Source organism: Giraffa tippelskirchi, chromosome 12 (assembly GCF_054371585.1).
Source record: "Giraffa tippelskirchi isolate mGirTip1 chromosome 12, T2T-mGirTip1v1.2.pri, whole genome shotgun sequence".
NCBI lineage: Eukaryota > Metazoa > Chordata > Mammalia > Artiodactyla > Giraffidae > Giraffa > Giraffa tippelskirchi.
The window spans coordinates 125,361,957-125,385,667 of NC_137286.1; the positions used below are offsets into that span (position 1 = coordinate 125,361,957).

General features: G+C 35.0%; 1 long non-coding RNA gene across 3 annotated transcripts in view; it reads left to right on the forward strand.

Moving 5' to 3' along the window:
• The window catches only part of LOC145529434 (uncharacterized), a 100,249-nt gene that overhangs the window by 32,915 nt on the left and 43,623 nt on the right, over positions 1-23,711 (forward strand). The window contains exons 3-4 of one of the 3 annotated variants that reach the window (XR_014071221.1): positions 4,390-4,454; positions 21,277-21,326. The exons of the other annotated variants lie outside the window; for them this stretch is intronic. This is a non-coding gene — a long non-coding RNA (uncharacterized LOC145529434). The remainder of the gene's footprint in view (positions 1-4,389; positions 4,455-21,276; positions 21,327-23,711) is intronic. 3 annotated transcript variants of the gene reach the window in all.

Sequence of the window (23,711 nt, forward strand, 5' to 3'; positions counted from 1 at the left end):
ATATGTGTGGCTAAATATATACATGTACAAATGGTGTATATGTATCCATATATGTATGTAGAAGATGAAAAACATAAACTGCTGCATCTCATAGGAAATGGTAGGCATTTCAAATAGTTCCAATGAATTCCCCTAGAAACTTGTAAGAGAGCATGATGATAGAAGATTGCATATCTAAATTTTTGAATTTTATTTCAAGAGGTATACTAGGCTTTATTGAAATCCTGTTTTTGCTTATGACACTTATAGGCTTTGTACTGTATAGTTCACCATCTTTTTTTTTCTTTTTTTGTCCATCATCTACTTTTAAATGACTTTGACAAGGATATATAGGTCTTCAATGTACATGAACATTATTTATTAAATATCAAAATTCTATGTGAAAATTCAGTGTTGCCAGAAATCAGTGTTTAGAGAAGACTACTAACATCCTTCAAGAATCTCTGATTTTCTGAGAGAAAAAAAGAGATAGAGAGAGAGACAGAAAGGAAGAGTTTTGTTGTCTAAGTAGTCCCTGCTATTATTTTATGCTGATAAAACAGCCTTTTGTAATTACCATTTGCCTTCTATGTACATAAGGTAGCACCCAGAGCATAAAGTCCCAACAGTACCTATAATTATCACATCAATTACACCAGGACCCTTGGGTTAAGATTAGTTAATGTAAAGGAATAGTCCTCCTTGTTGACAAATCAGTTTTTAGAGATTGTAAGATAGTAAATTTACCAAAATAATGTCATGTTTTATGGCATTGAGACTTTATCTGGAAAATATTGTCTAAAATAATTAAATTTAAAATAAAATAAAAAATAATAGTTACCTGTGAGTGCAGCCTCTTTGGAAACAGGATCTTTGGAGATGCAGTTAATTAAGACGAGGTCCTACTGAATTCATGCTGGAGAAGACTCTTAAGAGTCCCTTGTACAACAAGGAGATCAAACCAGTCAATCCTAAAGGAAATCAACCCTGAATATTCACTGGAAGGACTGGTGTTGAGGCTCCAATACTTTGGACACCTGATGTGAAGAGCCAACCCATCGGAAAAGACCTTGATGCTGGGAAAGATCGAAGGCAAAAGGAGAAGAGGTGATAGGGGATGAGATGGTTGAATGGCATCACTGACTCAATGGACTTGAGGTTGAGCAAACTCCAGGAGATAATGAAAGACAGGGGAGCCTGGCATGCTGCAGTCCATGGGGTCACAAAGAGTTGGACATGGCTGAGGCTGAACAACAGTACTGAATTCAATATGAAAGTTGTCTTTATTATAAGACAGATACACAGTCACACACGGAGACATCTTCATGAAGATTGAGGGTGAAGTTGGTGATGCAGCTGTAAGCTGAGGATGCTGGCAACCACCAGAAGCTAGGAAGAGGCAAAGAAAGATGTTTCCCTGGAGCCTTTGGAGTACCCATAACTCTGCAGACCTTTTGTTCTGGGCTTCTGGACACTAAAATTAATGAAAGAATACATTCCTGTTATTTTAAGTCTCCCAGTTTGTAGAGTTTGTGATGGCAGCCCTAGAAAATTAATACATATGGTCACTGTTTTCATATAGATATATATTAATCCAGAAACAATGTTTTCTTTTAATCATCTTTATTGAATCAAATCAGAGCCTTACCCCGATCACCACTTTGTACTCAATTCAGTCACGTCTTTAAGCATTTATTCCAGTTAGGATCTGTTGGTGGAAAACAGTTTATATTTGTCTAAAAATGTCTATCTGTATTTCTGGAAAATACATCATCTAATATTTGTTTAAGCAGTTGAGTAGTGGATTGAGTTAAATAACCAGATTTTTTACTACTTCATACTAGTCTTTTTAACGATCAGTCTTGCATTTTTTAAACAAATGAGTTAAAATACCATTAATGTATTAATACAATAACTGGTAAACTTTTCTATTTCCTTAGCCTGTGTCTGCTAGTTGCTCAGTAGTTTCCAACTCTTTTTGACCCCATGAACAGTAGTCCTCCAGACTCCTTTGTCCATGGAATTTTCCAAGCAAGAATACTGGAGTGGATATCCATTCCCTCCTCCAGTGGACCTTCCCAACCCAGGGATCGAACCCGGGTCTCCTGCATTGCAGGAAGATTCTTTAACCATCTAAGCCACCAAACCCTTCATTAGCCTCTTTTTATTTACCCCCCCTTTTTTTTAATGTAAGCCATACAGCAAGATTTTAATTGCTTTTTACAGCCTAGTATTAAAATGCATGTGAATCACAGATGACTGTATCAAATATTAGTTAGTCCATATTTATTATTATTTATAAGCAGTTGCTCTCAGTAATTTTATATCTGTTCAAACAGACAAGACACATATGTTGTACTGAACCCAGTGATATGAGTGCTTTTTAATAATGTTAAGAAAAAGTAACTGACTTGGCCAGGTTTCTTTTTTTTTTGGCCAGGTTTCTTATTAAGTATTGATCAACAGAGAAGACTCTTCCATCCAAGCAAAAGTTAACCTTTTGAAATTTGGAAACTTTCTCTTTCAAAAGTATTATCTAGAAATCCTGTCCACGTAAGTTCCAATTAATTATAATGTGTGGAGAGATGGAAACTGTGAACCCCAAGCTGTCAGCGCAGGGGTTTTGCTCCTGTTCACATTATTTCTGTTACAATGCCTGCTCCTCTCTGCCTCACATGGCATCACTGCATCTGTCCATCAGTTCACTCTACCAGCCAATAGTGCAAAAACTCACATCTTGGGTAATTAGGACTTACCATCAATCATGAAGTTTTGACACCTTTTTGAATGTCTGGGAAAAGGTGAATTTGATCAGCTGTGGCTGGAAAATGATACATATGGTATATTATATTGTGACCAGTCTGAGCAAGAGTAATTCTAGAGTTAGCAACTTGTAAAAGATAGAAAAGAAATTTTTCTCGCCATAATAATGTCATCCAAAAACAAGCATTTTTAAAACTTTGCCAGATTATTTGGATTTAATGTACGCTGTTATTACAAAATCTTTCAAAAGCATATTGAGCTCAAAGAAACTTTAATTAGAGGTAATCATGGATAATGAAAATACTTGAACCAAAAAACAGCTTTAATATAACATTTAGGGGTCTGATTTTAATAATAAAAATCAAATTAATAAAGAGTAAACCAGCTCTGTTGCCATTAAATTCAAAAGTTAAATGTTACATTCTGTATAATTGGTTATCTTTTATACAATGTTTACAGGTAGATAGTGAACTATAGTATTATACCTGGCAGCATTAATTTTTGGCATAAGTTTAATATAAAGTATAATATAATACCTCAAAATACAGTTTTTTCATGACCAAAATTATATCTAAATTTGAATAGATACAAACAAAAATCACAATTCCTTATCAAATTCATATTAAATAAGGTAGTTATCCAGTTTTATTAAAATCATTACATATGAATGTCTGTATTTTAACAATATTTATGAGTCCTAGTGTTCTTGTAGAATGTATGTTAAAATAATCTTTATAAATGACTGCAATATTGTTCATACAACTGAAACTTCTCACACCTTAATTCAATATTTTTCTCCAAAATTGACATATTTTAATTCAAGAATTTGTATGACCAAATTATGAGATACTTGGAGTCAATCCTTAAATGTACATTCAGTTGTTCAGCAAACATGAACTTTAAGCTGACTGGGCTTCCCTGCTAGCTCTGCTGGTAAAGAATGTGCCTGCAGTACAGGAGACCCCAGTTGGATTCCTGGGTCAGGAAGATATCCTGGAGAAGGGAAAGGCTACCCACTCCAGTATTCTTGAGCTTTCCTGGTACCTCAGACAGTAAGGAATCTGCCTGTAATGTGGGAGACCTGGGTTCAATCCTTGATTTGGGAAGATCCCCTGGAGGAGGGCATGGCAACCCAGTCTAGTATTTTTGCCCGGAGAATCCCCATGGACAGAGGAGCCTGGCAGGCTACAGTCCATGGGGTTGCAAAGAATAGGACATGACTGAGCGACCAAGCACAGCACAGCATAAGCTGGCTACATGGCACTGACCAAAAATGATAACAATTTAGCTGAGTATGTGTGCTAATAAATAATGATAAAATTATGGTGTGTTATTAAAATATATATGTTCAAATTTCTTTAGGAGCATATAAAATGTAAAGTTCATTTCCTTAAGTACATAGTGAAGGGCATAGTGAAGGGAAAAAAATCACAGTTGAAAAATTGAAAGTGACTCTAATGGAGTTTGATTAACTCCATGGAAAATGGTTAACATTTATTTCAGCTATGAGACAACAATGTAATGTGAACATAAATTTAGGCAATTTTTATGGTAGAGTAATACCCTGAAAAATTGAGCTAATAACTCTAGGCTGATGACATGACTCATCTGAAAAATAATACTTTCTTCTTTGCACCATATTTTCAGAGAATATACAACCTGAACTTCATTCAGTGGTGATCAGCTATAATTATGGGTGATTGGTAATCAAGGCAAGTGAAGTAAATTCCTGTTACTTAAAATTTTCATCATTTTTCTGAATGACAAGTATCTAATAAAGAATTCTGTTTATTCTCATGGCACATATGCGCACGTGCACACACACACACACACGTACACACACCATCTTCCTGTAGCTTCCACTCATAACCATCACCGATTATTTTCTCCTTTTAAACATCAGAAGTTCAAAGCTAAGTTGCTCAGTCATGTCCAGCTCTGTGAGACCCTATAGAGTGTACCCTGCCAGGCCCCTCTGTCCATAGGAGAGAATTCTGAAGTGGGTTGTCATGCCCTCCTCCAGGGGAACTTCCCAACTGAGGGATCAAATTCACCTCTCTATGTCTCCTGCATTGGTAGGTGGGTTCTTCACCACTAGCGCCACCTGGGAAGCCCAGTGGTACTAGTGGTAAGAAGTTCAAAGCCAAACTCTTAATTTTCAAGTAGTTCTATTCATAATATTTCTTAAGATACAAAGAAAATCTCTTAAATCCTGGTATTTTATGTTAATATACTATGTAATCAATTCATTTATGTTTTACTTAGAATTTTGAGACCTATATTACAATTCAAGGCAATAATAAGGTTTCATTTTATTATCACTATTATCATTATCATCATCTTTAGCATTCTTATATTCATAACCATCATCCTCACTGTTATCAATAGCATATTAAGAAGTCTAAGTGTATCATTGGATACACAAAATCTTGTGTCAAAATACTCACAGTTCTTTGATTATTCTATTGGTTTGTCTATTTCTTCCACCTTTTGATGAGTTAAGTGCTGTCTCTCTAGCCTTTATTGGCAGATATATATTCTGACTCCAACCATTTTAAAATTTGTGTCCTTTGATTTACTGTCATTCAGATGCCTAATGGGACAACATTTGAAGCAAATTTTATTAAACATTTATCAACATAGCATCTGACATGTATGCTGCTGCTGCTGCTGCTGCTAAGTCGCTTCAGTCGTGTCCGACTCTGTGCGACCCCATAAACGGCAGCCCACCAGGCTCCCCCGTCCCTGGGATTCTCCACGCAAGAACACTGGAGTGGGTTGCCATTTCCTTCTCCAATGCAGGAAAAAGAAAAGTGGAAGTGAAGTCGCTCAGTCGTGTCCGACTCTTAGCGACCCCATGGACTGCAGCCTACCAGGCTCCTCCATCCATGGGATTTTCCAGGCAAGAGTATTGGAGTGGGGTGCCATTGCCTTCTCCGTCTAACATGTATATGTACTCAATTAAAAATTATTACAATTGTTGCATATACTAAATCATTGAAGTCTCATAAAACTCTACATAGTCCCATAATCTAATATTATATGCATCTTTAAATAAAATAATCAAAGCTTTAAAAGGTTATGTAACTTCCCTATAGTTACCTATCAGGTGGTGGAAACAAGATTATATTTTACATAGGTCTAATACATATCCATAATTCTTAGCTATCTGCCTCTGCCATCTTCATTCACGATGCATGATGTACTCTTGATCCTTCTTTATATCTGTCTGTTTGATTTGCAATTCTACATGCTCCTGTATGTCTCTCAATTCTTCTTCCATGAAAGATATGAAAGGTCAATTCTCAGACTGATTTCCAAGGGAATGAGAAGCCATCATACTCAATGTTAAATAAATTTTATTTACATAATATGTTAGTCAAACAAAGAAAAGATATTATAGAATAATAATTACTGAAAGTGAGGAAAAGTAAAAAGAGCAAGAGAAAACAAGAAAAGTAAAGGATAAAGAGATAATAGAGTGAAAAAAGAAAGTGAGTTCATTTGCCTCTTGCTCCCTCAGTTAGAGAGGTTCTTCATTAGCAAAATAACAGATTTTAGTCCAAGCAGTTCCTCAGCTGTTATCTCTTTGAATGAACCTAAACAGATGCCCTGTCAGATTTAAGAGCTTAATTATTGGGAACATATGCTAGTCAAGAGGCAATGGCAACCCACTCCAGTACTCTTGCCTGGAAAATCCCATGGATGGAGGAGCCTGGTGGGCTGCAGTCCATGGGGTCGCTAAGAGTCGGACACGACTGAGTGACTTCACTTCCACTTTTCACTTTCATGCACTGGAGAAGGAAATGGCAACTCACTCCAGTGTTCTTGCCTGGAGAATGCCAGGGACGGGGACGCCTGGTGGGCTGCCGTCTATGGGGTCGCACAGAGTCGGACACAACTGAAGCGACTTAGCAGCAGCAGCAGCATGCTAGTCAAGTGCCTTCTTATTGGTAAATGTACGATGTGTTTCTTTATAGAAAAATACCATTTATAAAAATGTTCTTTGATCTTTAGTCAAAAATGCCCAGTGTAGACTTGTCTATTTGCCTTTAAAAAAATTCACTAAATGTTTGACCTCTCTCAAATCTCACCTTAAGTTTTCTTTCTAAATTTTTGTTTGTATTAAATTATTTTTGTATTGAATCTTCACTACAATTATTTTTACTAGTGTTTAGGATATGCAAAAATATCACCATAAGTCAAAATGAATATTCTACAATATTAATTTCTATTAAAAATTAGTTTTCAAAAAAGAGCATGTTCATGTATATATCTCAGTATTCAAAATATAATTCTTATATAAGTTATATATTAATCAGTGTTCAAGCATAATTTCATCTGTAGATTTTAATACCAGTGTTAGGCATGCTGCAGTCCATGGGTTGCAAAAAGTTGGACATGACTTAGCAACTGAACAACAGCAAAAGGCATAATCCATTTATTCTCTTCTGTTTGCTGATCAGTCATTTATATTAACATGACTAGGTAATTCAGTTAAAGAGGAAATGCAATTTTCATTGAATTCATCAGTTGTGCAGTTAATTTGATTTCAGTTTATTGTACAAAAATCATAAAATGTTCTTACATATATATAATTACACCAGAGGAGCCTAATACTTAAAATTTACACTTAAACTTTTCTCCTCCTCTTTCTTCTTCTTCTTGTATTATTATCATTAGTAGTAGTAGTTGCTTTGTTGATATTTGCTTGTGATGTTGAGATTTCCCAGATGTGGCATTAGATGTTGTAAGGCAAATTTATGGAAAATAGAATGTTAATGATTTCTTCACTAAGAATGAAATGAAATGCATACTTGTATAGGTATATGAAGGTTGTTTAAATAGTTCTTGCCTGAAAAAGTTGGTAAATGGTGGCTAAGCAAAAGCTCTAATCATTTTAAAATATCACTAATGCACATTAGAACAGGTGGCGCTATTGGCAGAGAACCTGCCTGCCAATGCAGGAAACATAAGAGATGTGGGTTTGATCCCTGGGTTGGGAAGATGCCCTGGAGGGTGGCATGGCAACACCCTCCAGTATTCTTGCCTGGAGAATCCCATGGACAGAGGAGCCTGGTGACTACGGTCCACAGGGTCATAAAGAATCAGACATGACTGAGCAACTTAGCACACATGCACAATGCACATTAGGTACTTAGTTTTGGATTTCCAATAAATAAAATGGATGCTGTCTTGTTTCAAATTATACTAACTAATAATTTCTCTTTAAAAACATTTTTAAACTTGTCTTATGAATACACACTAAAGCAGAAAATGCAGAAATTAGACATGGGTGGAGGTTTCAAAATGATATATCAATTGAGATAACCATATATAAGCTTAGGATAATTGGGGGGGGATTAAGTTAGACAAATAATTGTTCAAAGGTGTCGGTCATGATTTTAAGATTACTGATGCATGAGAATGACTTTTGTTTTAAAGAAACAAGAAAATTAAAGACTTCTGGGTAAGAGAACACAAGCATCAAAACTGTGGTAGTTTACATAGTTTATTAAAAACAACAAACATCATCTACTTCAATGGAAATTGAAAATATTTTGAAGTCTAGTGATCACCAAACTCTCGAAATTCCATGGTGGTGAGTTTGTTCAGCAAGATTCTGTCCAGGAGTTGTTTTTACTGTTCTGTTGAGGTTCCATAACAAATCGTGTGTGAGAATCATCCAGCATTCCTCCTAAGACTATGCATTTTACTTTATTGACTCCAGGGCTATTGTGCAAGACATTTTTCCAGTAATTGAAATTCCCATGATCAATGCACAATCTATTTTATGGATGCTGTTCTTTTCTACTTTCCTATCTACCTTTAGTTTCCTTGTTTTTCTTCACATTCTCTGAGAAATCACAGTGGTCCTTATTATTGACTCAGCCCTTCATTATGTAAATGATAATGTCATCTTGGGCCTGGAGAATTGTAAAGCTTTTGTCGTATTTGGTAGCTCGGAGTATTCTTCAATTTACTCTAGCTTTTTTGGAACTCACATTAATTTGACATATGTGACAAAAAATACCTTTCTACAGATGACAAAAATATCTTTATTCTTGGGCTTCATAGTTTGAGCCTTGAAGATTTTCACTTTTTAATATTTCTCATATTTTGATGATCATGTGAAATCTTTTACCTGGCAAGTGTTTCTATTTCAATAGATTTTTTAAATTTTGAAAATAATTCATTTTCACTTGTGAAAGAATCAAATAGAATATTCCATAAGAAAGTTGAAGTTATCATGAAATTAAATTAATATTCTATTATTAGATTTATGTTTTATCTTTCATTACATGTTATTAAAAATTCATAATATTGTGTGGCTTTTTATATCTAATAAGAAAGCATAAAAATATTGACAACACTTCTGAAATTGCAAACATTGAAGATTTGACTTTAACAGCACATATTATCTTGACATCACCAATTTAAGTGTTCTTTAGATTAATTTTTCTGCAGAAATGCACTTTTTTCAGGATAATCATTTTATCAAAACTGTTTTGATTTAATTGTTAGTTTAATATTTAAAAATCAAAATTGGATAGCAAAGGGTTTTCATTATTAACCATAAAAGAAGATTGTAGTCTATTTGCCAGTAAAAGCTACTAAAATCTCCCAACTTGTAATCAAACTTTTATAAAAGTGAATTACACTAATTTTACATGTAAATGATATCCTCATTGTTGTGAAAATTTAACCAATGCTTGTTGTCTTGGAGATACAAAAATAGGGCCTTCATGTTCCATTTTCCATTCCTTCAAGTATTGCTGTGTCTCTTCTTTGAAACATTTTCTATTTATTTAGTTTTCCCTTAAAATATAAAACCAGCCTTCATATTAAAGAAAAGACTAGCATTTTGATCAATTTAATCTGCAGCAACAGTGTACAATGCAAATTGATGAGGCAAAGAACGTCTTTCTTAGGAGCAACTCTCAAAACTTGCCTTTCTGAGCAAATAGAGAGTTTATCTAGGTGCTGTAGTAGTTAACTAGGGCCCCAGAGAAGCAACTTATTTTTATTTGACACATCAAGCACCAAGTGGATGAGCCACGGTTAAAAAGAGACACAGGCTTTTCTGTATTTATAAATCGGAGTTATTATTTTCTTTGAATAGGGAATAAATTCCTCTAATTAGTAGATTTATTAAACTATAAACATGTCTCTAATGTTTGGTCTGGATCTATTGCTGGCATTGCCTAGGAACTCAAAGCCTGAGCTGAAGTCCTCATACAAATTGTTTATTTTGGAAAGTCCAGAGGCCAGGAATGGAGAACTAGGAAATATCAGACAGAAAATAGTCAACACAAAAGTGTGTTATCAAGCTGATCCATCAATATGGGCAGCTGGGTCTCAGTGCATCTGGGAATTTTCAAGAAGCCATGTAGGATGAAATCGGGATAGTCCACCTAAAGTTCAGAAGAGCAGAGTATTTTTGAATGAAACCTTTATCTCCGGACTCCCTCTGACATGGATCAGAAATTGCCTAATGGGTCTTTTTTTTTTTTTTAATGTCAGGTTTTCTGTCTCTGGATACTTAAGCTTTTTTAAATTTTTTAATTTATATGACTATGCCGAGTCTTAGTTGTGGCATTGGTAGTGTGGAATCTTAGTCTCTGAACCTCCAGGGAAGTCTCTTCATGGGCTGTTAAATCTCTACAGGTCTTAGTTTGTGCAAGCTCAAGTCCCAAGGGTTTTCTGTAGGTGACCAGCTCTTTGGTGTCAGAGAAACTCCAAGACAAATAACTGGTCCCTCTGAGATGAGATGCCTGTTTGTCAGTTGTTGGAAGCTGAAGGCTTGAACAGTGTTTGAGGTAAAGAGTGGTTAAGAAGATGAAAGAAACAGTTCTTTCAGTCTTAAGGTTTTGAGGGAATCTGGAGATTTATGGTTTTCTAGTGCTCACTTAGACATTCCTACCTTTTATACATGAAATCAGAGATCTGTGATGGGTGTAGAGGAAATTTAGGTCCCCTGTAAAGTCCATCAGCTTACCCAAGCCAAATTTCCTTCAAAATGTAGTAAGGCTGTATCAGTTACAGTTATTTCATTTTTTCATTAAAAGATTCAGCAGGAAAATAAATTTGATGACTCCTATTTTCCCTTAATAAACTAAAAAAAGAAAAAAAGAAACCTTTTTCAGTGTATCCAACTGGCAGATCTCCAGGTCATTGGTAGGAATTGGTTCTCATACTTAAAACTAAAATTAATCACAAGAAAGGGTATTTTTATAAAAGAACATGACATTGGCTTTTGAACTGAGAGGACAGAGCTGAAAGAACTTTGAGGGGATGGTTAATTGAAACAGGTATGGCCTTGATCACAATAAATACTGAAGTTTAAATGACCTAGAAATATTGCCAGTAAAGTATTAAAGAAGAGTGAGGAACTTGTTTTTGAAGGCTGAGAGAAAAGACCCATATTATGGTGTCAGAAAATACAACTAAACTATCACTTGTGCTAGGATGGAAAATAGAAAATACACCTAATAACTAGATGATCTTGCGCAGGACACTTCTCAGCAAAATGTTGAGGGTACCTCCTAGAGGAAGTTTACAACAAAGTGAATAAGGAAAGAGATGTACTACATGCCTGCTTGATGTGCTTAGTAGTTCAATCATGTCTGACTCCTTGTGAACTTTTGGACTGTAGCCCTACAGGCTCCTCTGTTCCTGGAGGCAAGGATACTGGAGTGTGTAGTCCTTCCCTTCTCCAGGGGATCTTCTCAACGCAGGGATCAAACCCAGGTATCCTGCATTGCAGGTGGATTCTTTACCATATGAGCCACCAGGGAAGCCCAAGACCTGTATTAAAGAACGAGTTATTCTGTGTTGGAATGGCATTTTGGGAAAAGTAAAGGGCTCAGAATAATGTTTTCAGCTAGCTAGAGTTCGAAAGTGAGTAAGAACTTTAGTATTAAAATAAAAATCAGAGTAGGATTATAAAATCTTTTGTTAAGATTTCAGAAAGATTTATACCAATGACTCACATTTTCAAATAGACCAAAGTCCTTCTTTGGATCTTAAAGGCATGCCTTCAAGGTCCTTTCACTTAAATAATGGAGATTAGGAGAAACTTAAAAGCACTGTTCCATACCAGCCTCTCCCAGAGCCTAAAATAGGGAAAGATTTGTCTCAGAGAGATTGCTGGTTGTTCCTTTTTTTCAAATTGAATGTACTCCACTACAATGCATAAAAAAGCCCACACATTTTTAAGATTTTTTTTCCTAGTGGAAGTTACCTACAGCTAGAATTATAGTGACAGAAGATGTACAAGATGAAAAGGGGCCTTCAGGTCCACAAACTTTTATTGGCAGGGAGCATGGGGAGAAGTCTACTCAGTGGCAAAGTCAGTTTTCTTATGAAAAAAGAAAGGATCACATACAAGTTGCAATCAAAAGTATAGATGACAGAGCCAATGTATATAGAAATTACCAAATAGGGCTAAGTCCTAATTAAGAAACTGGCAACTTGTGATCTGCTGAATTTCATAAGTGCTATGGATATTGCTGGGTGCTTTTTCCTTTCTACTTATTTAAATGAGTGTATCTATGGTGGTCACCTTGTCCTGTCATCCTATCATATCACTGAGAGAGAGAGAGAGAGTGGTGGGGCAGGAGGGGTAACTTGTCTCTTTAGATCTTCTAAATAAGACCAATATAGAAAGAATTGTACCAGATGAGCTCATGATCACTTGGACCTGATTTAGAAGATGACTCTGGAATTCAAGCTGATTCCTTAATAGGATGAGACTTGAAGAGACTTGAGGGGGAGAAATGAGTGTGTATTGCATATGGGGAGGATGTGAATTGTTGTAGTTAGAGGGTGAAAGATAGAAGGTCATATTTTCAATAAATGAATGTAACAAATATACATAGACCTACGTGACCTACAGTGTGGCTTTACCACCATATAATAGGGACCCTAAGTCCCTTCCATGTGTATCTAGACTGGCCTATGACTCACTTGTAACCAACAGAACAGAAGTGAGGGTAAATGTTTTTGAGGCTCTGTCACAAAACATAATTCACCTTCTGCCTGGTTTGCTTGCTTTGGAAACCTAAGGTGGAAAAATATGAGGTCATACATCATTAAAGCCACTATGCTGGGAGAAAGTCTAAATTAGCCCACACAGAAAGACTATGCAGAGGTCCTGAGGATGTATAAAAAAGAAGAACAACTCATTACTGCAGAGTTCTAATCTCAAAAATAAATTCCTTAATTCAATATTTCTCACACCCCACTCCAGTACTCTTGCCTGGAAAATCCCATGGATGGAGGAGCCTGGTGGGCTACAGTCCATGGGGTCGCTAAGAGTCGAACACCACTGAGTGACTTCACTTTCACTTTTCCCTTTCGTGCACTGGAGAAGGAAATGGCAACCCACTCCAGTATTCTTGCCTGGAGAATCCCAGGGACGGCGGAGCCTGGTGGCTGCCGTCTATGGGGTCGCTAAGAGGCGGACACAACTGAGCGACTTCACTTTCACTTTTCCCTTTCATGCACTGGAGAAGGAAATGGCAACCCACTCCAGTATTCTTGCCTGGAGAATCCCAGGGACGGTGGAGCCTGGTGGGCTGCCGTCTATGGGGTCGCACAGAGTTGGACACGACTGAAGTGACTTCACAGCAGCAGCAGCATAGTAATTCTACTTCTTTGACTAAACCCTAATAGAAACCATAATCCAACTTCTCATACATGTCAAAAATTCATAATAAATTAATTTTTCTTTATAGGTTAAGGCAGTTTCCTATTATTTTAACAGGGGTATTTATTGAGCTTGGACCATGTGCCTATTTTAACTGTACTGGAGATAAAGTGTATGCCTTGGTGGACTTTACAGTCTATTTCAGGATACTGGAAATAAACAGTGAACAAATAAATGCATATGAAATATAAGCCCAAACAGTTATAAGAGCTATGAAAAAGACCAGGTAAGGTAATTTAAGAGAATTTCAATGTTAAGGGGAGATATTTTAGACAGAACAACTTGGAAGGTTTCTTTGTGGTATCATTTGAAGACAGGATTTTTGTGGTTGTTTAGTCGTCAGCTGTGTCTGACTCTTTGTAACCCCATGGACTCATAGTCCTCCAAACTCCGCTGTCCATGAAATCTCCCAGGCAAGAATACTCGAGTGGGTTTTCATTTCCTACTCCTGGGGATCTTCCTGACGCAGGGATCAAACCCGTGCCTCCTGCATCTCCTTCACTGGCAGGCATATTCTTGACCACTCTGTCACCTCGGAGGCCCGAAGAGAGGATACAATTATTTAAATAAAAGGGAAGGATCTTTCCAGGGAAAATAAAACTGTAAATATCTGAGTCAAGAACATCCTCAGAAAGTACAAAGATTCGTAATGCTATAATATAACCTTAACATTATGAAATGAAAATGAAAATCAGAGATATAATAACAGGTGATGTAGGTCACAACAAAGGTTTTACAGTTTCTTTGAGAAAGCCTCCTGAGGTGCTTTGTTTGAATGTTGATATAAACTGATAATGCTTTGAGCAGAAATTGCTGAAAAGGAGAAAGGGCACGAGAACAAATCAATTTTGTAGGACTTATAGGATTCTTCCACATAAGTTTGAGGGCTGGCTTGGATCAGAACAGTAGTCACAAAAGTTGTAAGAAATATTTCAAAATCTGGGTATATCATTTCTTTACAGCATGGATATGGAGGGCAAGCCAAAAAATAAGTAGTTTAGGTTAACGCCAAGGTTTTTCCCCTTGTAAGTAACATGGAAGGCACAGGTATGTGTGGGAACGGGAATCACTGAATGATGAGCGCTGGGATGATAACACTGAGAGTGGAAAGGTTTTAAGGGCAAAAATTCAAGAGTTCAGTTTTGAATGTGTTATGCCTGAGATGTCTGCTAACCTAACATGTAAAAATATCAGGAAAACATTTGGATATTCATTCTCAGACTTTTTGCATTTCTGAAAAAAGTTTGGGTTGAATATTTTAAAGAAGAGATTGTTCAGATTATAAGTGGAATTTCAGTCCACTGTCATGGTCTGGCTTACCTAGTTAATGATGTAGACATAGTGAAAGGAAGAGAAGAGTATGCAGGTCTGAGCTCTACAGGACTCAGCAACTTGGAGCAGGAAAAAGAAAATGCATCCATCAAAAAAGCCTGAAAACAGTCAGCTTAATAGAAAAAATAAGTATTGGGAAATGCGTTTTTTCCAGAATCTAGATGAATAAAGTGCTTCAGGGGGAATGGTGAGATCAATCGAATCAAAAATTGCTCAAAAATCAATAAAGAAAAAGGTAAAGACCATTTGGCATGACAATATAGATATCAGTAAAATTGATGGAAGTATTTTCAGTGCAGACATGGGTACACAAGACTTTCTGAAGGAGACTGAAGAAATAATAGATTAAGTAGGGCCGGTAGTATAGCCCTGTACTATAGTTTTAGCCCTATACTATAATTTGACATTTCTGAGTGTTGTCCTATGCAATAATTGAAGAAATTGACAGTAGATCATTTTTTAATAAGGAAGAGCTTTTGCCACAGCCTTTTATTTTGGTCAATATGCTCCAATAGAGATAAATGTTAATGCTACAGTAGAGGATGGGAATAATTTCCAGGACAGTGTATTTGAGTCGAAATCAATTGTGCCAGAGAAGGAATTGCCTTATATAGAAACTGTTGAACCAAGAAGAAAGGCAGAGTATGTGGTGGTAGGTGGAGAGAGTTTTAGAAGGAAATTAAAAGCCTCTTCTGATTGATTATATTCTCTTAGTGAACTAAAAGGTAATCAGGAAAGGATCAAGGTAGAGAAAGACTCACAGAGGAAAAGTGGGTGTTAAAGACATATTTGCAGATGGGATAATGAATTCTCAAGAGAAGTATAGTAAATCGGGCAGCAGAGATGCTTCCCATTTAAGATTTGTGATTAGAAATTTAGAGCTAATCCAGTCAGTTGGATGGCATCACCGACTCAATGAACATAAATTTGAGCAAGCTCTGGGAGTTGGTGATGGACAGGGAGGCCTGGTGTGCTGCAGTCCATGGGGCAGCAAAGAGTCGGACACAACTGAGCAACTGAACTGAACGGAATCCAGTCAGCATTGCTGTGTGAATTCCTTCAGCTTTGATAAACCTCTCTGGTATAGAAATAAAGTAGGCATAGTTGAATTTACAGTTTACATAGGATTTTGGTGGTAATCTGGGGAGAAAGTAGTCAAGAGAGTTAATGATACATACAATCAATTAATTCTACTGCTGAATCATGGACTCAGTTGTGCTAGGAAGTGATGAGAAAGGCAGGGTTGTGGATTACAGAGATTAAAAAAGGTGTCAGCCTCACAGGTTTGGAGAACTTGGTGGGGTGGATAATTTTACCAATAAGAATACTTACAGAAATGAATATAATGGCATATAATACTTGATATTAGGATTTGATGTTGAAGTAATTATTAGGAAAAGATTGTGACATACAACCATATATTTGATGGCTTAGGCGAAGGATAGGACATAATTTTTTGAAGGTTAATAACCTGAGACATTTACCTGAAGCCCAAGGCATTCTAACTTTTAATTTTTTTAATTTGTCAAGTTTATATTTATCAGCTGGTCCAAGATTAATCAACAGAAGATGAGATAAACATCATTAGAGCATCTACACTTTCTTATGTACCAAGGAATTACTAGACATAAAAGGAAATATAAGACTCCTTTTATTCAAGGAATTTTATCTTTTTGAGATGAAAATAAAGATCAGGAGAAATGGTGAAGAAGCAAGAGGAAGAGGAAATTGATAATTTGGCATTTTTATTATTTGTAATGACCATCTTTTCTGGTTACCTAATACGTTTATTTTGATTACTGTTTGTAAGTTATCTCTTCAAGTAAGTTACACACAGTCACAGAGTATCTATTCTTTAAATAACCTTGCAGATGAAAAGCGAGATAAACGTATTAGAAAAAACAGCTATTGGCACAAAGCTAAACATATTGCATTGCTAATACATTTTCTAGATATTTCAGTAGAACTTCTAAAAAATATGTCAGACTTAATGTAATTTGCTGTTTTTATACAGTGTCTGAATCCATTAATCTCTGATTTAAAATTTTATTTTTGTGTTGATAACATTTGTTATTGACAGTGGAAGAACATTAATATATATAAACTTTTGATTATAGGTCCAGAATTGTCTCTTAGAGATAAGGCCTTCTATTGCAGTTTCAGAATATTGATGTTTTAATGTTGCACAATACAAGGTAACTGTATGTGTTGTGTGTGTATATATAATACAGATTAACAAATGTTACATTAATTCAACATCACAGGGTATATTTTGATCAAATGTGAGAAAATGTGAATTGTATTAACTAAAGAAAATTCATACTATTCTTCATACATAACATGGTTCTCCTTCCAGTACAAATGAATAACAAATGACTGTTCCCATATGGAGAATAATTGGAATAATTTAAACATTGGAATATTTTATTTAGCAGATAGTCATATGACCAGGACATGGTAAGTTAATGGGGGAAAATACTACTATAAAAAAGAAAAGTTGCCTCAATTAACCGTTTTATTTTTAATTATTATTTTTCACCTGAGTTATGTGGCAGGCATTCATCCTCTGTTTTGCTTTGCGGATGATAACATTTTCCACATCCATTTATGTATTCAGGAGGTACTTTTTGAGCAGTTTCTAGGTAAATGGCAAAAATATGAAATAACCTCAAATTTTATAGAAAATATATGTATGTAAACCCTGTAACACTGTGAAGTCAGTGGCAAACCTACCCCCTCGACCCCCAGCAAAAAACTTCTTGTCACAAATGAAGCCATAATCATCTTTGCTTCTGGGGTGGTGGGTGCTGGTTTCATGAACGACTTAAGAGAGGTCACGCTAAAGTTCATTTGGCAGACCGTGAGTGGAGACAGCTTAGAACTGAAGGATAAAGCTATTAAAATTTTTCTCTCACTGTTTCTTAATCGCATTACTAGTTGGCTTTGCCTCTCACCATTCTGCCCAATTGTTTTATCGACATTGTAATCTAACTCCAAGCCAAGGTGGATTTCCTGTGAACCTTACTATGCTTAAGGTCTGAGGCCTCTCAGTTTTATGAGCCACTTCTATCTCTCTAATTTGGAGGGTCCTAATTTAAATATGTTTCAATAAAGTTTAGAAAAGTAAAAATATTTTACCTCAAATAGTTAAGACCAGTCCCTCTTCCCCTTCCTTATTCTTCTTCACTTTTCTCTTTGAGCTAGAGAACAGTGGATCCTGGGCATTTTGGGACTCTAGTCAATGGTAAGTTACTTTGGAGACATTGAATTCTGGCTTATTAGGACATAATCATATTGCTTATAATCATTTCTGTATGTATTTGGTTATTTCTGGCTGAAATGCATTAGGAATACCTTCTAGGAACACTTTCTCACTTGGTACACAGATTTATCTGCAATTGTGACATAGAGGTGCAGGTGAGTATAATTTATGCATATGGAATCTGGAAGTTTGTAGGCAGTAAAGGAGATACAAATCTTGAAATATACAGTGCCAGATGCTACACCAAAAAGTGTATCCATTCAACAGATGTAGAATCATAAGCCATGTTTTAGTTCTCATAACTTCATAGTCAAAATGAATGTTCTCATCTGTCAGAAACCTAAGTGTATATATATATAATTGTACTCTTTCCTTTGTGAATTGTGAAAAATAGAATTTATCAGAAATCATATGTTTGCAGGGCCATATTTATAAGCAATAAATACAATGGTGTGTGAGGTAAAATTTTAATGAATCTTCACATATTCGATTGAATCTGAGCATATCTGACACATCAAATCTTGAGGATTATGGTGGTTCTACTCTTATAGTGCCTAAAGAAATAAAAATTCTGTGGATAAAACTTCAAATATGTATCAATAACTCAATGTGTAGGACATAAAAATAAGTTGTTTGAACATTAAGTTACTCAATACATTATAGTGATCATTCTTTTTATTTGAATTATAATTTTTTCTTTACTTTCAAGACAATATTCAGAATAATTGGTCCTGTACAAATTAGCATGTGACTAATAACAAGGAAAAAATATAAAATAACAGAAAGAAGACTGGTAGAAACTTTAACACCCAAATTCATTATATCTTCATAGAAACCTATGAATTTTATTGTCAAAATTCATGAAAGAACTTTTCTAATTGATAATGAAAATAAATAGCAACCAATTAGAGAAAAGACTAATGTTTTTACTTCTCTTCAGAAACAATTCTGCAAAATCCTTGTCATACAAAGATGATAACAAAGGATATGCAACCAAAAATGTATGGGGAAAAAATATAGGTTTATGTCAGGTAGTTAATTTAATAAAAACACTGTATTATTTTTCTCTGGATTTTATAATATTTGTGGTATGTGCTGCTTCCAGAGCTTCCCTGGTGATTCAAATGGTAAAGAATCTGCCTGCAATGCAGGAGACCCGGGTTCAATCGCTGGGTCAGGAAGGTCCTCTGGAAAAGGGAATATCTACCCACTCCAGTATTCTTGCCTTGAAAATTCCATGTACAGAGGAGCCTGGTGGGCTACAGTCCATGGGGGTCACAAAGAGTCCTCAAAACAGCGTTTGTTGTATTGATCACTGCTTTCTCCTAGATACACTTTCATCATTTGCTTCAGGACACAACACTCTCATGGTTTTCTTTCTATCATAGTCTCAATACTTTTACTTCTCTATTTTATACCCATACCTTCTGAAATTTAATATTTCATCTCAGAGCTGGATTGGTGCCAACAAAGTAACACAGTTGGTATTTCAAACACCTAAAGTTTCACTGCTAGCCTGACCTCTCCAAGAAAACAGACTTCTCTACTCAACCTCCTACTCTGCCCCTCTATGTGGGTATCTACTTAGCATCACAAACATAATATACTTCAAACTGAATCCCTGATCATTTTGCCACAGCCTGCTCCTTCTGCAGACATCTAATCTCACTTCACAGCAACTCCTCACTAGCCATATCTTGTTTTGTATCTTTGCATAGACCTTGATTTTTCTGTTGTAGTATCTCTAACACATCATGCATTCTTTTCCTTCAAAACGCTGGTGTTTTCATTCTCTTTTCATACTCTTCCCCCAAATTTCCAGGTTACTCAGTACCTCGCAAAACTCAGGTCTTCATTTTAAATACCACCTTCTCAATGAAGTCTTCTTTGACTACTTAAAATTGAAGATCCTATCCTAACAGTACTCAGTTCCTTGTTGTGATTTATTTTCCTCATCTAATACATTGTGTGTTATATTTATTTACTTTGTTTAAATGTATATCTTATTTATAGATTTATTTTTTACACATATCTCCTCTCATTAGAATGAAGGTAGGAGTGTTTTTTCTTTGTGTGATTGTTTGTTCAATTACTGACTTTTCAATATGTAAAGTCATGCCTTGCACATAGAACTCCTTAAATTTTGACTGGATATTAGTTAAGTTTAAAATATTGTTTATTTACGTACCCCCCAAAAGTTATTTTATCACTGTGTACCCTTATTTTAAAGATGAATCTCAATTTTCAAAAGGTAGAAAGTTATTTAAAACCTTCACAATGAATGAATCGAGGTAACCAATAAATATTCCATTTATTTACATGATGTGATTTTCATACATTTGATAAGATTATACTTACATAAATAATCATTATTATATCAGAATGGCAACAGTGGAAAAATTAAGTATCAATCAGAGAAACATATGCAGTTGATGAATTTATTGATATAATCAGAAAGAAAATATACATGTGTTATGACACTAACATCCATGCAAAAATAACCATAAACCCTGGTTTTCTCAGGATGTAAGAAGAATTTCACTTTCATTATTCATGGAAAATATGTCTGAAAGGTTGTATAAGTGGGACTAATGCAGAACTTGAGATTCAATCCAGGTTTATTTTAATGCTTGACATACAATGTAGTTAATTAGGAAACTTAAAGAAAATTTAGAATTTATTTCCAATTTGTGATATTATACCCTTATAAGATTAAAATATACACTTAAAAATATATCTATACCTGATTTAATATAACAAAAAAAATCTCATTTCTCTAGGCAGGTATTCCCAAAGGCAAGCATATTCACATTGTTTTAATTTATAATTTTTTTTCCATTTGAAAACTTTTCTAATGTCTATTTCAATATGCCTGTTCCTAATATGCACCTTTAAAATGATAATTTAACTAACATGAAAATATTCTTCCTATAAAACCCATTTTAAAAAATCCTTCTAATTTTCACATTGCTTTTCAATAATTCTTTGGAAAGAATATTATCAATATAGCAATGATTAATACAGTCTATAATGTATTACTATAATGAATATGAAGTATTGAATGTAGTGATTTATGAGTTTTATGATATTTAATAAGGTGATATTATTAATCAATGATTACTGATTTGTGAAATAACATACATAATATTATAGTTTGCTTATCAAATTGTGGGATATATTTATTTTATCCTCATAAAATTAATCAGATTTCACCCTTTTTCTGTTTCAGAACTTCTTGTGTAATTACAGAAAATACCAACTTTCAAAATATCAAATCTGGTAAAATGCATACATAATGTTGCCTAGACATGAATATTTTTGAACTTTATTTCAATCACTCTAGAGTTTATGAAACTACTCAAGTTTTTCATTTTTTATACCAATTTAGCATTTTGTGTTTTTTTAGAATTAATGCATCTGTCTCTTCAAATTTATGTAGGTATTGATATTTATAATATTCTTTTATCATGTTTTAGTTTATATTGATTATTTCCCCTCCTTTATTCTGCATTTTTATTTGAAACACCACTTTTTTTTTTCTGACAATTTTTGTTAGAGATTGTTTTGATTGCTAATATATTTCAAAGTACCAGCTTTCAATTTCAATAACATTAATCTTGTTTTTGTTGCTATTTATTTCACTCATATCTAATAGTCTTTAACATTTTGGTTCTGTGATTCAATTTTTTAAAAATTTTCATGTAAATATATACAGTGCTGTTTATTTCCTTTGTGTTATTGTTATACTTGTGTATATTAGTTCTCTATTGCCCACTTAATGGCTTAAAATAACAAATATTATCTCAGAGCATGTATTGATCACAAATCCTGCTTAGTTTAGGTGGCTCAAAGTCTCAAGTGAAACTGAAGTCAAGGTAGTAGCAGGGGCCATTGTCTCTGATAGAGGCATTAGTGAGAATGATCTGCTTTTAAGTCCCTAACTGTTGTTGGCTGGATTCAGTTCTTATGTTGGGCAGTGAATCAGACCCTTGCTCCGTTGGCATAGCCATAAGGCAGCTTACAACATGCATCTTCAATGGAATAACGCAAGAAAGGGCAGGTTAGAAGGAAGCCACTGAATTTTTTAATCTTCATCTCAGAAATAATATCAAGTTTGTCATAGTTTAGTATTAAGAAGAGACTCTGTAGGCCTAGTTCACACTCAAAAACAGTATTATCCGATGTCATGAACACCAGGAGGTGGGAATCATTTAGGGTCTTTACTGAAGTGCCTGCCATACTGTTTTGTTCATTTTGACATCTATTCTTCAACTGGCATTCAACTCGATACAGCTTATAATTGACCTAAGGATTATTTTTAATATCAAATGCTATTTGTTAATATTTTATATTTTAAATTAGTTACATAGGATTTTTAAACAACTCTCATTTGTTTATTTTTCCTAAGGCTCCTAATTTATAGTTCAAGAAAGCGCAACCTCAAAATTGTTTATGGTTCTTATTCTTCATTTCTTGTTCCTCTGTCATTTAGTATATGCCTCCTTATGGCTTTTATAGCAGTTAAGTATATTTTATACTGTTTTAGTTGATAGATTTATAAGATATTATAACCCTCCTTGTTTTAAAATGATACTAATAAATCTAAAGTATTGCAATAAAGTTAAATAACACTTATAATCCCTAAACATTGAGCACTTTGAAAGACAAACCCTTACAAAATGCTTCAGTACTTTCAAATTTCCATGTGTTATAGGGAGTGAATTAAAGTTACTGGAGCACTTTATTTCTTTTAAATGTTTCAATTTGGAATTGAATGAAAGAGGATTTGAGAATGTATTTATTACTGAAAAAATATTACATATATAGTCTCAAAACCTAAATAAAAAGTAAAGAATGAACAAAACTTTAATACATGAGTTCAGGATACTTTTTGCTAATATCTATTAGCTTTAGAATAAATGCATTTTCATTTTAAACATTTCTGTAACATTTTATATAATAAAGAGAATTTTCTAGTCATCCAGTGATGGAGAGAAAATACATTTTTAACAATTTCTCCATTTTTTTCTGAAAAATGTGTTTGTATTGCCATATCATTAAGAGTAAAAGGATTTGGATGTGTTTAACAATGTGAATTTCCAGTGAAATCTAGGGTAAGTTAAATGCAGGAATAATTATTTCAGTTCAGTTCAGTTCAGTCGCTCAGTCGTATCCTACTCTTTGCGACCCCATGAACTGCAGCACACCAGGCCTCCCTGTCCATCACTAACTCCCGGAGCCCACCCAAACCCATGTCCATTGAGTCGATGATGCCATCCAACTATCTCATCCTCTGTTGTCCCCTTCTCCCCCTCCCTCAATCTTTCCCAGCATCAGGGTCTTTTCAAATGAGTCAGCTCGTCACATCAGGTGGCCAAAGTATCGGAGTTTCAGCTTCAGCATCAGTCCTTCCAATGAATATTCGGGACTGATTTCCTTTAGGATTAGGATGGACTGATTGGATCTCCTTGCTGTCCAAGGGACTCTCAAGAGTCTTCTCCAGCACCACAGTTCAAAAGCATCAATTCTTCAGTGCTCAGCTTTCTTTATAGTCCAGCTCTCACTTCCATACATAACTACAGAAAAAACCATAGTTTTGACTTGACATGCTTTTGTTGGCAAAGTAATGTCTTTGCTTTTTAATATGCTGTCTAGTTTGATCAT